The sequence below is a fragment of the Pleurodeles waltl genome, chromosome 8, assembly GCF_031143425.1.
Source record: "Pleurodeles waltl isolate 20211129_DDA chromosome 8, aPleWal1.hap1.20221129, whole genome shotgun sequence".
Lineage (NCBI taxonomy): Eukaryota > Metazoa > Chordata > Amphibia > Caudata > Salamandridae > Pleurodeles > Pleurodeles waltl.
In genome coordinates, this window is record NC_090447.1 from 1,307,263,307 (window position 1) to 1,307,281,504 (window position 18,198).

Genomic DNA, 18,198 nt, shown 5'->3' on the forward strand with positions numbered 1-18,198 from the left:
CCTTAGAGACCTTCCCTGGCATCTGGGCCCTTGGTACCAGGGGTACCAGTTACAAGGGACTTACCTGGATGCCAGGGTGTGCCAATTGTGAAAACAAAAGTACAGGTTAGGGAAAGAACACTGGTGCTGGGGCCTGGTTAGCAGGCCTCAGCACACTTTCAAATCAAAACATAGCATCAGCAAAGGCAAAAAGTCAGGGGGTAACCATGCCAAGGAGGCATTTCCTTACAGTTTTATAATGGGTACTTGTTCCAGAGACTTTCCCAATTTGGCTACCCCCAGGTACGAGCCGCTCATCTGTACTTTAATGACTCCATTCACAATAGAACCTGTAGAACAAAATTAAGATGATAACGCTCCTTATTTGGATCTTTTCAATTTCGGAATTACTCCAGTACCAAACCCCTTTGTGGTTTCTCATGCTAAAGATAGTTTTATTATTATATTATATTTCACCTCCTTGTGCTCATCCAAAGGAGGGTAGATCATCAGATTTCTGGGCGTGAAGCATGTCTAACTGCAGATACGAGACTGATGACAAATTTTGTATATTTTTCATAGAGTGCATTGTGGAGACTTGATTGAAATCACAGTATGAAGGTTAAGAATATTCCCTTATGATGCCATCTTTTATCCCCCAGTGTTTCATAAAAAACATACCTTGTCCAGTCCAGCCATTAGTAGAATCAGTCAGTAACAGAGGTGTTTATTTCAAAAGAGACTTGGAACAAGTATCAGTCTTGGAACATATCTCCTTTTTTATGGCATTATGCATTTCATAGTTCTAGATGGAAGGCTGCATAAAACTACTACAGAAAAATGTTGGGTGGTCATTGAAATCGGCAAAAGGAGCAATAGGAAGGTAAACGCCTTTCAACCCTTGCATGGTACAGTTGTATTAGGAACTTTAGTGTTTCGTCAGAAGCTTCCTTCTTCAGCAGTAGTATCGAGCCTTCTCTGACACGATAGGCTGCTCGCATGGATCTGCTTCAGAAACATTCTATATGATCAAAAGGGCAAACCTATCAAACTAGCCTGTTGGAACTGAGAAACATACATGAGGTCTTGGAGCATTTTTTCCTTTCACGGACAACAGGTTTGTTTAAATGGGTATTGCTGCTACTACCTAGCTGGAAAAAAGTAAAGCACTGTTGTAGGAAGTTGGCTCTGTATGTGCTATTTCAAAGTAAGGAATAGCATGCACAGAGTCCAAGGGTTCCCCTTAGAGGTAAGATAGTGGCAAAAAGAGATAATACTAATGCTCTATTTTGTGGTAGGGTGGTCGAGCAGTAGGCTTATCAAAGGAGTAGTGTTAAGCATTTGTTGTACATACACACAGGCAATAAATGAGGAACACACACTCAGACAATTCCAGGCCAATAGGTTTTGTTATAGAAAATTTATTTTAAGAACCACAGGTTCAAATTCTACATGTAATATCTCATTTGAAAGGTATTGCAGGTAAGTACTTTAGGAACTTTGAATAATCACAATAGCATATATACTTTTTACATAAAACACATATAGCTACTTTAAAAGTGGACACAGTGCAATTTTCACAGTTCCTGGGGGAGGTAAAGTAATGTTAGTTCTTGCAGGTAAGTAAACCACCTACGGGGTTCAAATTGGGGTCCAAGGTAGCCCACCGTTGGGGGTTTAGAGCAACCCCAAAGTTACCACACCAGCAGCTCAGGGCCGGTCAGGTGCAGAGTTCAAAGTGGTGCCCAAAACGCATAGGCTTCAATGGAGAGCAGGGGGTGCCCCGGTTCCAGTCAGCCAGCAGGTAAGTACCTGTGTCTTCGGAGGGCAGACCAGGGGGGTTTTGTAGGGCACCGGGGGGGGGGGGGGGGGGGGGGGGCACAAGCTCACACAAAAAGTACACCCTCAGCGGCACTGGGGCGGCCGGGTGCAGTGTGCAAACACGCGTCGGGTTTCCAATGGATTTCAATGAGAGACCAAGGGGTCTCTTCAGCGGTGCAGGCAGGCAAGGGGGGGGGGGCTCCTCGGGGTAGCCACCACCTGGGCGAGGGCCTCCTGGGGGTCACTCCTGCACTGAAGTTCCGATCCTTCAGGTGCTGGGGGCTGCGGGTGCAGGGTCTTTTCCAGCCGTCGGGATTTTAGGGTCAGGGGGAGCCTCGGGATTCCCTCTGCAGGCGTCGCTGTGGGGGCTCAGGGGGGACAACTTTGGTTACTCACAGTCTCGGAGTCGCCGGAGGGTCCTCCCTGAGATGTTGGTTCTCCACCAGTCGAGTCGGGGTCGCCGGGTGCAGTGTTGCAACTCTCACGCTTCTTGCGGGGATTGCAGGGGTCTTTAAATCTGCTCCTCTGGATACAAAGTTGCAGTCTTTGTTGAACAGGGCTGCTGTTCTCGGGAGTTTCTTGGTCTCTTGGAAGCAGGGCAGTCCTCTGAGGATTCAGAGGTCGCTGGTCCCAGGGAAAGCGTCGCTGGAGCAGTTTTCTTCTGAAGGCATGAGACAGGCCGGTAGGACTGGGGCCAAAGCAGTTGATGTCTTCTTTCTTCTTCTGCAGGGGTTTTCAGCTCAGCAGTCCTCTTCTTCTGTGAGTTGCAGGAATCTAAATTCTTAGGTTCAGGGCAGCCCTTAAATACTAAATTTAAGGGCGTGTTTAGGTCTGGGGGGGTTAGTAGCCAATGGCTACTAGCCCTGAGGGTGGGTACACCCTCTTTGTACTTCCTCCCAAGGGGATGGGGTCACATTCCTATCCCTATTGGGGGAATCCTCCATCTGCAAGATGGAGGATTTCTAAAAGTTAGTTACTTCAGCTCAGGGCACCTTAGGGGCTGTCCTGACTGGCCAGTGGTGACTCCTTGTTTTTCTCATTAATTCACTTTTGGCCTTGCCACCAAAAGTGGGGCCGTGGCCGGAGGGGGCGGGCAACTCCACTAGCTGGAATGCCCTGTGGTGCTGGAACAAAGGGGGGGAGCCTTTGAGGCTCACCACCAGTTGTTACAGCTCCTGCCTCGGGGAGGTGATAGCATCTCCACCCAGTGCAGGCTTTGTTACTGACCACAGAGTGACAAAGGCACTCTCCCCATGTGGCCAGCAACATGTCTCGAGTGTGGCAGGCTGCTAAAACCAGTCAGCCTACACGGGTCGTTGGTTAAGGTTTCAGGGGGCACCTCTAAGGTGCCCTCTGAGGTGTATTTCACAATAAAATGTACACTGGCATCAGTGTGCATTTATTGTGCTGAGAAGTTTGATACCAAACTTCCCAGTTTTCAGTGTAGCCATTATGGTGCTGTGGAGTTCGTGTTTGACAGACTCCCAGACCATATACTCTTATGGCTACCCTGCACTTACAATGTCTAAGGTTTTGCTTAGACACTGTAGGGGCACAGTGCTCATGCACTGGTGTCCTCACCTATGGTATAGTGCACCCTGCCTTAGGGCTGTAAGGCCTGCTAGAGGGGTGACTTATCTATACTGCATAGGCAGTGTGAGGTTGGCATGGCACCCTGAGGGGAGTGCCATGTCGACTTACTCGTTTTGTCCTCACCAGCACACACAAGCTGGCAAGCAGTGTGTCTGTGCTGAGTGAGGGGTCCCCAGAGTGGCATAAGCTATGCTGCAGCCCTTAGAGACCTTCCCTGGCATCCGGGCCCTTGGTACCAGGGGTACCAGTTACAAGGGACTTACCTGGATGCCAGGGTGTGCCAATTGTGTAAAACAAAATGTAGGAAGTTGGCTCTGTATGTGCTATTTCAAAGTAAGGAATAGCATGCACAGAGTCCAAGGGTTCCCCTTAGAGGTAAAATAGTGGTAAAAATAGATAATACTAATGCTCTATTTTGTGGTAGTGTGGTCGAGCAGTAGGCTTATCCAAGGAGTAGTGTTAAGCATTTGTTGCACATACACATAGACAATAAATGAGGTACACACACTCAGGGACAAATCCAGCCAATAGGTTTTGTATAGAAAAATATCTTTTCTTAGTTTATTTTAAGAACCACAGGTTGAAATTCTACATGTAATATCTCATTTGAAAGGTATTGCAGGTAAGTACTTTAGGAACTTTAAATCATAAAAATTGCATGTATACTTTTCAAGTTATTGACAAATAGCTGTTTTAAAAGTGGACACTTAGTGCAATTTTTACAGTTCCTGGGGGAGGTAAGTTTTTGTTAGTTTTACCAGGTAAGTAAGACACTTACAGGGTTCAGTTCTTGGTCCAAGGTAGCCCACCGTTGGGGGTTCAGAGCAACCCCAAAGTCACCACACCAGCAGCTCAGGGCCGGTCAGGTGCAGAGTTCAAAGTGGTGCCCAAAACACATAGGCTAGAATGGAGAGAAGGGGGTGCCCCGGTTCCGGTCTGCTTGCAGGTAAGTACCCGCGTCTTCGGAGGGCAGACCAGGGGGGTTTTGTAGGGCACCGGGGGGGACACAAGTCCACACAGAAATTTCACCCTCAGCGGCGCGGGGGCGGCCGGGTGCAGTGTAGAAACAAGCGTCGGGTTCGCAATGTTAGTCTATGAGAGATCTCGGGATCTCTTCAGCGCTGCAGGCAGGCAAGGGGGGGGTTCCTCGGGGAAACCTCCACTTGGGCAAGGGAGAGGGACTCCTGGGGGTCACTTCTCCAGTGAAAGTCCGGTCCTTCAGGTCCTGGGGGCTGCGGGTGCAGGGTCTCTCCCAGGTGTCGGGACTTTAGGTTCAAAGAGTCGCGGTCAGGGGGAGCCTCGGGATTCCCTCTGCAGGCGGCGCTGTGGGGGCTCAGGGGGGACAGGTTTTGGTACTCACAGTATCAGAGTAGTCCTGGGGTCCCTCCTGAGGTGTTGGATCGCCACCAGCCGAGTCGGGGTCGCCGGGTGCAGTGTTGCAAGTCTCACGCTTCTTGCGGGGAGCTTGCAGGGTTCTTTAAAGCTGCTGGAAACAAAGTTGCAGCTTTTCTTGGAGCAGGTCCGCTGTCCTCGGGAGTTTCTTGTCTTTTCGAAGCAGGGGCAGTCCTCAGAGGATGTCGAGGTCGCTGGTCCCTTTGGAAGGCGTCGCTGGAGCAGGATCTTTGGAAGGCAGGAGACAGGCCGGTGAGTTTCTGGAGCCAAGGCAGTTGTCGTCTTCTGGTCTTCCTCTGCAGGGGTTTTTCAGCTAGGCAGTCCTTCTTCTTGTAGTTGCAGGAATCTAATTTTCTAGGGTTCAGGGTAGCCCTTAAATACTAAATTTAAGGGCGTGTTTAGGTCTGGGGGGGTTAGTAGCCAATGGCTACTAGCCCTGAGGGTGGGTACACCCTCTTTGTGCCTCCTCCCAAGGGGAGGGGGTCACAATCCTAACCCTATTGGGGGAATCCTCCATCTGCAAGATGGAGGATTTCTAAAAGTTAGAGTCACCTCAGCTCAGGACACCTTAGGGGCTGTCCTGACTGGCCAGTGACTCCTCCTTGTTTTTCTCATTATTTTCTCCGGCCTTGCCGCCAAAAGTGGGGCCTGGCCGGAGGGGGCGGGCAACTCCACTAGCTGGAGTGTCCTGCTGGGTTGGCACAAAGGAGGTGAGCCTTTGAGGCTCACCGCCAGGTGTGACAACTCCTGCCTGGGAGAGGTGTTAGCATCTCCACCCAGTGCAGGCTTTGTTACTGGCCTCAGAGTGACAAAGGCACTCTCCCCATGGGGCCAGCAACATGTCTCGGTTTGTGGCAGGCTGCTAAAACTAGTCAGCCTACACAGATAGTCGGTTAAGTTTCAGGGGGCACCTCTAAGGTGCCCTCTGTGGTGTATTTTACAATAAAATGTACACTGGCATCAGTGTGCATTTATTGTGCTGAGAAGTTTGATACCAAACTTCCCAGTTTTCAGTGTAGCCATTATGGTGCTGTGGAGTTCGTGTTTGACAAACTCCCAGACCATATACTCTTATGGCTACCCTGCACTTACAATGTCTAAGGTTTTGTTTAGACACTGTAGGGGTACCATGCTCATGCACTGGTACCCTCACCTATGGTATAGTGCACCCTGCCTTAGGGCTGTAAGGCCTGCTAGAGGGGTGTCTTACCTATACTGCATAGGCAGTGAGAGGCTGGCATGGCACCCTGAGGGGAGTGCCATGTCGACTTACTCGTTTTGTCCTCACTAGCACACACAAGCTGGCAAGCAGTGTGTCTGTGCTGAGTGAGAGGTCTCCAGGGTGGCATAAGACATGCTGCAGCCCTTAGAGACCTTCCTTGGCATCAGGGCCCTTGGTACTAGAAGTACCAGTTACAAGGGACTTATCTGGATGCCAGGGTCTGCCAATTGTGGATACAAAAGTACAGGTTAGGGAAAGAACACTGGTGCTGGGGCCTGGTTAGCAGGCCTCAGCACACTTTCAATTGTAAACATAGCATCAGCAAAGGCAAAAAGTCAGGGGGCAACCATGCCAAGGAGGCATTTCCTTACACAAAAGTACAGGTTAGGGAAAGAACACTGGTGCTGGGGCCTGGTTAGCAGGCCTCAGCACACTTTCAAATCAAAACATAGCATCAGCAAAGGGAAAAAGTCAGGGGGTAACCATGCCAAGGAGGCATTTCCTTACACCTTCTCGTTGCGCTATTCTGTTTTTTTGGTGTTATATTCTGAGTTGATGGATAAGCACAGGTTTCTTCGCGAGGGCTCCTGTTGTCTCTGTGACTGCACCACTGTGCAGTGCACCCACCTTTGTTACTATGGTCTTTTGGCAGGAGGTTGCAGACCCAGTGCTTCACCTTCTGCACAAACCGGAGGTGACAGTTTGAGCAGAATCTAAGGGGAGTTTACTCCATCTCCCTCTTTTGTCATACGTTCCAGGTTCTATATTCTCCAACCATGTGCTATAGTTCCTCTGATTGAAATCCTGACACAAATCAATTTTTGTCTGTGTTATTCAAACCACTCAACATCCCTTGTTACCTCAATGGTTTTATCTCGATTTGTGGTAGATCTGATCGGTGCAGTCTGTGGATCCTCTAGATTATTCTAGAGCTCTTCGGCTTGCGTCTTGAGGACTCCTAATACTTAGAGTCTTACTAATCTCACACTTGCTCGACCACACTACCACAAAATAGAGCATTAGTATTCTCTTTTTGCCACTATCTTACCTCTAAGGGGAACCCTTGGACTCTGTGCATACTATTCCTTACTTTGAAATAGTGCATACAGAGCCAACTTCCTACAGAAGGATACTAAGATGGTTGGTCAACCATGAAAGACGGGAAACTTGGAAAAAGGTGCCAGCAGGTATTACCCTAAATGTGCAACTAGTCTGAGCTGAGACTATAGAGCTCAAAGTCCTTGAAGAAGAAATCTCTATGAAAACATTTGCCGCCTGTAGGATGGCAAAGACTCAAGTAGCCCCACGAGTCCAAACAAAAGAGGCAGACATTCATACTTTCTCGATGGTGAAAGAAGGTCGACCCCAAAAGGAGGAACAAAGAATTGTTCAAGGAAAAGATGCTCTAGTGAGCCAAGGCTTCTTTTTGCAACCTTTTTATGGTACAGTTGTTGTTACTTTTTCAGGTGACTTGTCTTCACAGCAGAAGGCCAAATTGCTGCATTGCTTGTTCTCCATCTTCGGAATCTTAATTGAAATTCGACATTGAAGCACCTAAAACTAGATATAAATAAAAATGGTTCAACTGTAGATTATATTTTTTTATTTGCACACACCTCCGTGCATGCAAAACAATTGTTTCCCTAGTGTCCCCTCCCTTTTCTTTTCTTGATTTAATATCTAAAAGTATCAAACAGCACAAGAGCCGCTAAGAATGCATACCCCATATTGTCTCCTGATCTCTCGTCTTGCTCACATGAAGGTCCCACCTTCCAACCAGAGCATTTCTTAACTGTTATCTTCACTTTTATTCACACACAGCATTCCAGTCGCTCCCATAAAGTAGTCTTTTTTTTACACTCCTATCCTCCACGCATCGCACGAGGGCTGGGGAGTGCACGTGGACACTCTGTCGTCCAGCGGACATGGTGAAGCACAGACTTCCTGGCACTCAAAACTGTTAGTTCGATGGCATCTGTCGCTGTAGATACACATGTTCTGCATAGCTCGCCATCTGGTGTTGGGTCGGAGTGTTACAAGTTGTTTTTCTTCGAAGAAGTCTTTCGAGTCACGGGACCGAGTGACTCCTCCTTCTGTCTCCATTGTGCATGGGCGTCGACTCCATCTTCGATTGTTTTCTTTCCGCCATCGGGTTCGGACGTGTTCCTGTCGCTCCGAGTTTCGGAACGGAAAGTTAGTTAATATCGGAAGATTTTCGTCGGTATTGTTGCGTTCGGGATCGGCGTAGTTAGTCAACACCGCATCGAAGATCGACGCGCTCCGGTGCCCTTCGAGGTAGTTTTCGATCCCCCGTCGGGGCCTGGTCGGCCCGACCGCGTGTCGAACAACGTCGATGGAACGGACCCCGTTCCGTTTTTGTCCCAAATGCCACAACAAATACCCGTATACAGACCAACATTTGGTCTGTAACCTGTGCCTGTCGCCTGAGCACAGTGAAGAGACTTGCGAGGCCTGTCGTGCGTTCCGGTCCCGAAAGACACTCCGTGACCGTCGAGCCAGGAGACTTCAGATGGCGTCCACGCCGACAGCGCACCGAGAGTTTGAGGAACAAGAGGAAGAAGAAACCTTTTCGATCCACGAATCGGACTCCGAGGAATTCGACGATCAAAGAACCGTGAGTAAGACGTCAAAAACAACACAGAAGAAAAGTGACAAGGCCCAGGGGACGCCACTGCCACCAGGCCATGGCTCCACCCTTAAATTCGGTGACCGACCATCGGCACCGAAAAAGGCCAAAACAGTGCCGAGATCGTCCGACTCCGGTCGAGACACCGGCACGCAGCCTTCTCGGGATCGAGAAAGTGCTGGAGAAAAGAAACGACACCGAGATAGCGGTGTAGAAGCGGCTCGACGCCGAGACAGCGGCACCGACGAAGATCGACGCCGAGAGGTTTCGACGCCAAAAAAGAAAAAAGCCACCTCGGAGCCGAAAAGAGATACAGGCAGGGTTTCGGTGCCGAAACAACCCGTAACCGACCCAGGTCCAGGCTCTTATACAGAGGAACAATCACTGTCCTCTCAGATGCGAAAGCATAGGTTTGAGGAAGAGCTGCAATCCACCGAAGTGGACCATACGCAAAAACGTATTTTCATACAGCAGGGAACGGGAAGAATAAGCACCCTTCCCCCTATTAGGAGAAAAGGGGAGACTGGAGTTTCAAACAGACCAGGCGCCACAAACAAAAATGGTGAAAAAGGTGACTCCGCCACCCTCTCCTCCACCTGTAATTAACGTCTCACCAGTGCAAACTCCGTCACATTCCCCGGCTCACACCACCATGAGCCAAGGTGACCAGGATCAAGACGCTTGGGACTTATATGACGCCCCAGTGTCGGACAACAGTCCGGAGGCATATCCAACAAAGCCCTCACCACCAGAGGACAGCTCAGCATACTCTCAAGTGGTGGCTAGAGCAGCACAATTCCACAACGTAAACCTCCACTCAGAACAAGTCGAGGATGACTTTTTATTCAACACCCTCTCCTCTACCCACAGCTCCTACCAAAGCCTGCCTATGCTGCCAGGTATGCTTCGGCACGCAAAGGAAATATTCAAGGAGCCGGTCAAAAGTAGGGCAATAACGCCAAGGGTGGAAAAGAAGTATAAGGCACCTCCTACAGACCCTGTTTTCATCACCACACAGCTGCCACCAGATTCCGTCGTAGTAGGAGCAGCTCGGAAAAGAGCCAACTCCCACACATCTGGGGATGCACCACCCCCAGATAAAGAGAGCCGCAAGTTCGATGCAGCTGGGAAAAGAGTCGCAGTACAAGCTGCAAACCAGTGGCGCATCGCTAACTCTCAAGCACTACTTTCGCGCTATGACAGAGCCCATTGGGATGAGATGCAACACCTCATCGAGCATCTTCCCAAGGAACTACAAAAGAGGGCAAAGCAGGTGGTTGAGGAAGGGCAGAACATATCAAATAACCAGATACGTTCTTCTATGGACGCAGCAGACACAGCTGCAAGAACAATTAATACATCTGTGACCATTAGAAGGCACGCATGGCTAAGAACGTCTGGGTTCAAACCAGAGATACAGCAGGCAGTGCTCAATATGCCATTCAACGAAAAACAACTGTTCGGACCAGAAGTGGACACGGCAATCGAAAAACTTAAAAAAGACACTGACACTGCTAAAGCCATGGGCGCACTCTACTCCCCGCAGAGCAGAGGAACCTACAGCACCTTCCGCAAGACACCCTTTAGAGGGGGGTTTCGGGGTCAGGCCACACAAGCCAGCACCTCGCAGGCAACACCGTCCAGCTACCAGGGACAGTACAGGGGAGGCTTTCGGGGCCAATACAGAGGAGGGCAATTCCCTAGGAATAGAGGAAAATTTCAAAGCCCAAAAACCCCTACAACCAAGCAGTGACTCAGATGTCACTCACCCCCTCCACACAACACCAGTGGGGGGAAGAATAGGTCATTATTACAAAGCATGGGAGGAAATAACTACAGACACTTGGGTCTTCGCAAGTTCGATGGCATATGTTGCTGCAGATACACATGTTTGGCACAGTCCGCTGCCTGGTGTTGGGCTCGGAGTATTACAGGTTGTTTTTCTTCGAAGAAGTCTTTTTTGGTCACGGGACCGAAGGACTCCTCCCTCTTCGGCTCCATTGCGCATGGGCGTCGACTCCATCTTAGATTGTTTTTTTCCGCTGTCGGGTTCGGACGTATTCCTTTTCGCTCCGTGTTTCGGTTCGGAAAGTTAGTCAGAATCTCGGAAGAAAGCGTCGGTATTGTTCCGTTCGGTATCGGGATAGTTAGGTACATCGACACCGATCATCGGAAGACTTTGGGGTAGCTTCGATTCCCCCATCGGGGCCTGGTCGGCCCGACCGCGTGCGACATCGAAGCCGATGGAACGGACCCCGTTCCGTTTCTGCCCAAAATGTCACAGTAAGTATCCTTATACAGATCAGCACTTGGTCTGTAACTTGTGCTTGTCCCCCGAGCACAAGGAGGATACCTGTGAGGCCTGTCGAGCCTTCCGGTCCAGAAAAACACTCCGGGACCGAAGAGCCAGGCGTCTACAAATGGCGTCCACGCCGACAAAACAACGTTTCGACGACGAAGAGGAAACATTCTCGGTTCCGGAATCAGAATCCGGAGACTCCGACGTCGAACAACAGCAACAAACTGTGAGTAAGACGTCGAAAAGTAAAACCATCGACAAAACGAAAGCCCAGGGGACGCCACTGCCAACAGGCCATGGCTCGACCCATAAAACAGGCGACCCGTCGAAGGCGCCGAAAAAGGGCACGCCCATAGCGAAGACACCCGACTCCGGTCGAGGGACCGCCATGGAGCAACCTCGGAGCCGAGAAAGCGGCTCCGAGAGACAAAAACAAGATACCGGCACCGAAAAACATCGGCACCGAGAATCCATGCCGAAAGGAACAAAATTTCTGTCGGTGCCGAAACCGGAAAAAGATTCTCTCTCGGCGCCGAAAAATACCACACCTTCATCCTACTCAGAGGAACAAGGAATAAGTGGCCAGATGCACAGATTTGGACAAGAGCTCCAAAGTGTAGAATCAGACTACACACAAAAGAGACTGTACATCCAGCAAGACACAGGGAAGATATCAACCCTTCCCCCAATAATGAGGAAAAGAAGGATCAGTCTCCTCAAGGATGACGCACAACCACAAGCCAAAGTGGTTAAAAAAGTCACGCCTCCGCCCTCTCCACTACAACAGGCATCGCCGGCACAAACACCGCCACAAATGCACTCACCAGCGCAAACTACCATAAGTCAAGATAATCAGGATCAAGACGCTTGGGACCTATACGACACCCCAGTGCCGGACAATGATCCAGATTCATACCCCACAAAGCCGTCACCGCCAGAGGACAGTACCTCATACTCACAACTGGTGGCTAGGGCTGCAGAATTCCACAATGTCCAACTGCATTCCGATCCTATAGAGGATGATTTTTTATTTAACACCCTCTCGGCTACACATAGCCAATATCAATGTCTCCCAATGCTACCGGGGATGTTACGGCACGCAAAACAAATTTTTGAAGAGCCCGTAAAATCAAGAGCCATCACCCCAAGGGTGGATAAAAAATACAAACCACCACCCACAGATCCAGTGTTTATTACTTCGCAGTTACCACCTGACTCCGTAGTAGTAGGGGCAGCTCGCAAAAGAGCAAATTCCCATACATCTGGCGACGCCCCACCTCCGGACAAAGAAAGCAGAAAATTTGATGCGGCAGGAAAAAGAGTAGCATCACAGGCAGCCAACCAGTGGCGCATCGCAAATTCTCAAGCGCTGCTGGCCAGATATGACCGCGCTCACTGGGATGAGATGCAACTTCTCGTAGACCATCTTCCCCAAGAATACCAAAAAAGGGCACAGCAAATAGTTGAAGAGGGTCAAACGATCTCAAACAATCAAATCCGCTCTTCACTGGACGCAGCCGATACTGCAGCGAGAACAGTCAACACTGCTGTCACCATAAGGAGACACGCTTGGCTCCGCACTTCAGGCTTCAAACCTGAAATCCAGCAGGCTGTCCTTAATATGCCCTTCAACGAAAAACAACTTTTTGGCCCTGAAGTGGACACAGCCATTGAAAAACTTAAAAAGGACACAGACACGGCCAAGGCCATGGGCACACTCTACTCCCCGCAGAGCAGAGGCTCTTTTAGAAAAACTCCATTTAGAGGGGGGTTTCGTGGCCAACCCACAGACACCACCAGCCAACAAACAAGAACCACACCATATCAGGGTTCCTTCCAAAGGGGATGTTTCAGGGGATATAGAGGGGGTCAATTCCCAAGGAGTAGGGGAAGATTCCAGACTCCAAAAACACCTCCACCTAAACAGTGACTTTCAAGTCACGCAACCCCTTCACTCAACACCAGTGGGGGGGAAGACTAAGCCAATTCTACCAATCTTGGCAACAGATTACAACAGACAATTGGGTATTAGCAATAATCCAACATGGCTATTGCATAGAATTCCACAAATTCCCACCAAACATCCCTCCCAAAACACGCAAAATGTCACCACAACATTTAGAACTTTTAGGACTAGAAGTTCAAGCACTACTGCAAAAGGATGCAATAGAGTTAGTACCAGTACAACAAAAAAAACACAGGAGTTTACTCCCTGTACTTTCTAATTCCAAAAAAAGACAAAACATTAAGACCAATATTAGATCTCAGGACACTAAATACCTACATCATATCGGACCATTTTCACATGGTCACACTACAAGACATCATTCCACTGCTCAAACAGCAAGATTACATGACCACATTAGACCTAAAGGATGCGTACTTTCATATACCAATACACCCTTCTCACAGAAAGTACCTACGGTTCGTATTCAAAGGAATACATTACCAATTCAAAGTGTTGCCATTCGGAATAACAACTGCACCAAGAGTGTTCACAAAATGTCTAGCAGTAGTAGCAGCACACATCAGGAGACAACAGATACATGTGTTCCCTTACCTAGACGATTGGCTAATCAAGACCAACACAGTAAAAAAATGCGCAAACGACACCACATGTGTCATACAAACCCTTCACAAACTGGGGTTTTCCATCAACTATACAAAATCACACCTAGAACCGTGTCAAACACAACAATATCTAGGAGCAACCATCAACACATCAAAAGGAATTGCCACTCCAAGTCCACAAAGAGTGCAGGCATTCCACAAGGTAATAAGTGCTATGTTTCCAAACCAAAAGATACCAGCAAAATGTGTGCTAAAACTTCTAGGCATGATGTCATCATGCATAGCCATTGTCCCAAACGCAAGACTACACATGCGACCCTTACAACAGTGTCTAGCATCACAATGGTCACAGGCACAGGGTCAACTTCAAGATCTGGTGTTGGTAGACCGCCAAACATACATCTCGCTCAATACGTTATAACAACAGATGCTTCCATGACAGGGTGGGGAGCACACCTCAATCACCACAGCATTCAAGGACAATGGGATATACACCAAACAAAATTTCATATCAATTACCTAGAACTGTTAGCAGTATTTCTAGCGTTAAAAGCCTTCCAACCCATAATAACACACAAATACATTCTTGTCAAAACAGACAACATGACAACAATGTATTATTTAAACAAACAAGGAGGAACACACAACACAATTGTGCCTCCTAACAAAAAATTTGGCAGTGGGCGATTCACAACAACATTCGCCTAATAGCACAATTTATTCCAGGAATACAAAACCAACTAGCAGACAACCTTTCGCGAGACCACCAACAAGTCCACGAATGGGAAATTCACCCCCAAGTTCTGAACAAGTACTTTCAAATTTGGGGAACACCCCAGATAGATTTGTTCGCAACAAAAGAAAACTCAAAATGCCAAAACTTCGCATCCAGGTACCCACACCGCGAATCACAAGGCAATGCTCTATGGATGAGTTGGTCAGGGATATTTGCATACGCTTTTCCCCCTCTCCCTCTCCTTCCATATCTAGTAAACAAGTTGAGTCAAAACCAACTCAAACTCATACTGATAGCACCCACATGGGCAAGACAACCTTGGTATACAACTCTACTAGACCTTTCACTAGTACCGCATGTCAAACTACCCAACAGACCAGATCTGTTAACACAACACAAACAACAGATCAGGCATCCAAACCCAGCATCATTGAATCTGGCAATTTGGCTCCTGAAATCCTAGAATTCGGACACTTAGACCTCACACAAGAATGCATGGAGGTCATAAAACAAGCTAGAAAACCTTCCACTAGACACTGCTATGCATCTAAGAGGAAAAGATTTGTTTACTACTGCCATGCCAATCAAATACAACCATTACATGCCTCTACAAAAGACATAGTAGGATACTTACTACATTTGCAAAAAGCAAATCTCGCTTTTTCATCTATAAAAATACACCTCGCAGCAATATCTGCTTACCTACAAACTACTCATTCATCGTCTCTATTTAGAATACCAGTTATTAAAGCATTCATGGAAGGGCTAAAAAGAATTATACCACCAAGAACACCACCAGTTCCTTCATGGAATCTTAACATCGTCTTAACAAGACTCATGGGTCCACCTTTCGAACCCATGCATTCCTGTGAAATGCAATATCTAACCTGGAAAGTCGCATTTCTCATTGCAATCACATCCCTCAGAAGAGTAAGTGAAATACAGGCATTTACCATACAAGAACCATTTATTCAAATACACAACAATAAAGTAGTTCTAAGAACAAATCCAAAATTTCTGCCAAAAGTAATCTCACCATTCCATTTAAATCAAACAGTAGAATTGCCAGTGTTCTTCCCACAACCAAATTCCGTGGCTGAAAGGGCACTACATACATTAGACATCAAAAGAGCACTAATGTACTACATTGACAGAACAAAGCTAATCAGGAAAACAAAACAACTGTTCATAGCTTTTCAAAAACCACACATAGGAAATCCAATCTCTAAACAAGGCATTGCTAGATGGATAGTCAGATGTATTCAAACATGCTATCTTAAAGCCAAAAGAGAATTGCCTATTACACCAAAGGCACACTCAACCAGAAAGAAAGGTGCTACAATGGCCTTTCTAGGAAACATTCCTATGAGCGAAATATGTAAGGCTGCAACCTGGTCTACGCCTCATACGTTTACTAAACACTACTGTGTAGACGTACTAAATGCACAACAAGCTACAGTGGGCCAAGCTGTACTAAGAACATTATTCCAAACTACTTCAACTCCTACAGGCTAAACCACCGCTTTTAGGGGAGGTAACTGCTTTATAGTCTATGCCAATCATGTGTATCTGCAGCAACATATGCCATCGAACTGAAAATGTCACTTACCCAGTGTACATCTGTTCGTGGCATTAGTCGCTGCAGATTCACATGTACCCTCCCACCTCCCCGGGAAGCCTGTAGCCGTTTAGAAGTAGATCATAAATCTTAAACATCTGTACATTTGTAAATAATTATTATAAACTCTTAACGTACATACATATTCACTCCATTGCATGGGCACTATTTATAGCAAACAACTCCATCCTCACCCTCTGCGGGGAAAACAATCTAAGATGGAGTCGACGCCCATGCGCAATGGAGCCGAAGAGGGAGGAGTCCTTCGGCCCCGTGACCAAAAAAGACTTCTTCGAAGAAAAACAACCTGTAATACTCCGAGCCCAACACCAGGCAGCGGACTGTGCCAAACATGTGAATCTGCAGCGACTAATGCCACGAACAGATGTACACTGGGTAAGTGACATTTTCATTATCCAACATGGTTATTGCATAGAATTCCTACAATTCCCTCCAAACATACCACCAAAAGCACAGAATTTATCAAAACAACATTCCGAACTCCTGGAAATAGAAGTTCAAGCACTATTGCAAAAGAATGCAATCGAATTAGTACCAAACACACAAACAAACACAGGAGTCTATTCCCTGTACTTTTTAATACCAAAAAAGGACAAAACACTGAGACCAATCCTAGACCTCAGAATACTAAACACCTACATCAAATCAGACCACTTTCACATGGTCACGCTACAAGAAGTGTTACCATTGCTAAAACTACAGGACTACATGACAACCTTAGACCTCAAAGACGCGTATTTCCATATACCAATACATCTGTCGCACAGGAAATACCTACGGTTCGTATTCAAAGGAATACATTACCAATTCAAAGTATTGCCTTTTGGTTTAACAACCGCACCAAGAGTCTTTACAAAATGTCTAGCAGTAGTGGCTGCACACATCAGAAGGCAGCAAATACATGTATTCCCGTATCTAGACGACTGGCTAATCAAAACCAATTCACTAACAAAGTGCTTACAACACACAAATCAAATCATACAAACCCTTTACAAACTAGGGTTCACCGTCAACTTTGCAAAATCCAACATTTTGCCTTGCAAAGTACAACAATACCTGGGAGCCATAATAGACACAACAAAAGGAGTAGCCACTCCAAGTCCACAAAGAATTCAAAATTTCAACAAGATCATACAATGCATGTATCCAACACAAACAGTACAAGCAAAGATGATATTACAACTACTAGGCATGATGTCTTCATGCATAGCCATTGTCCCGAACGCAAGACTACACATGAGGCCCTTAAAACAGTGCCTAGCATCACAATGGTCACAAGCACAGGGTCACTTTCTAGATCTGGTGTTAATAGACCGCCAAACTTACCTCTCGCTTCTATGGTGGAACAGTATAAATTTAAACAAAGGGCGGCCATTCCAAGACCCAGTGCCACAATGCGTAATAACAACAGATGCTTCCATGACAGGGTGGGGAGCACACCTCGATCAACACAGCATACAAGGACAATGGAACGTACATCAAACAAAACTGCATATAAATCACCTAGAAATACTAGCAGTTTTTCAAGCATTAAGGGCTTTCCAACCAATTATAACTCACAAATACATTCTTGTCAAAACAGACAACATGACAACAATGTATTATCTAAACAAACAGGGGGACACACACTCAACGCAGTTGAGCCTTCTAGCACAGAAGATATGGCGATGGGCAATTCACAACCACATTCGCCTAATAGCGCAGTTTATTCCAGGGATCCAGAATCAACTTGCAGACAATCTCTCTCGAGATCACCAACAGGTCCACGAATGGGAAATTCACCCCCAAATTCTAAACACTTACTTCAGACTCTGGGGAACACCTCAAATAGACTTGTTTGCAACAAGAGAGAACGCAAAATGCCAAAACTTCGCATCCAGATACCCACACAGGCAGTCCCAAGGCAATGCCCTATGGATGAACTGGTCAGGGATATTTGCCTACGCTTTTCCTCCTCTCCCTCTCCTTCCTTATCTGGTAAACAAATTGAGTCAAAACAAACTCAAACTCATTTTAATAGCACCAACTTGGGCAAGGCAACCCTGGTACACAACACTGCTAGACCTATCAGTAGTACCCCACATCAAATTGCCCAACAGGCCGGATCTGTTAACACAACACAACCAACAGATCAGACATCCAGATCCAGCATCGCTGAATCTAGCAATCTGGCTCCTGAAATCCTAGAATTCGGACACTTACAACTTACCCAAGAATGTATGGAAGTCATAAAGCAAGCCAGAAGGCCGTCCACTAGGCACTGCTATGCAAGTAAATGGAAGAGGTTTGTCTGCTACTG

At 47.2% G+C, this 18,198-nt stretch overlaps 1 protein-coding gene across 1 annotated transcript in view; it reads left to right on the forward strand.

The window, feature by feature from the left end:
- Positions 1–18,198, forward strand: part of PSPC1 (paraspeckle component 1) — a 360,968-nt gene that overhangs the window by 79,276 nt on the left and 263,494 nt on the right. The gene's annotated exons all lie outside the window — the stretch shown is intronic.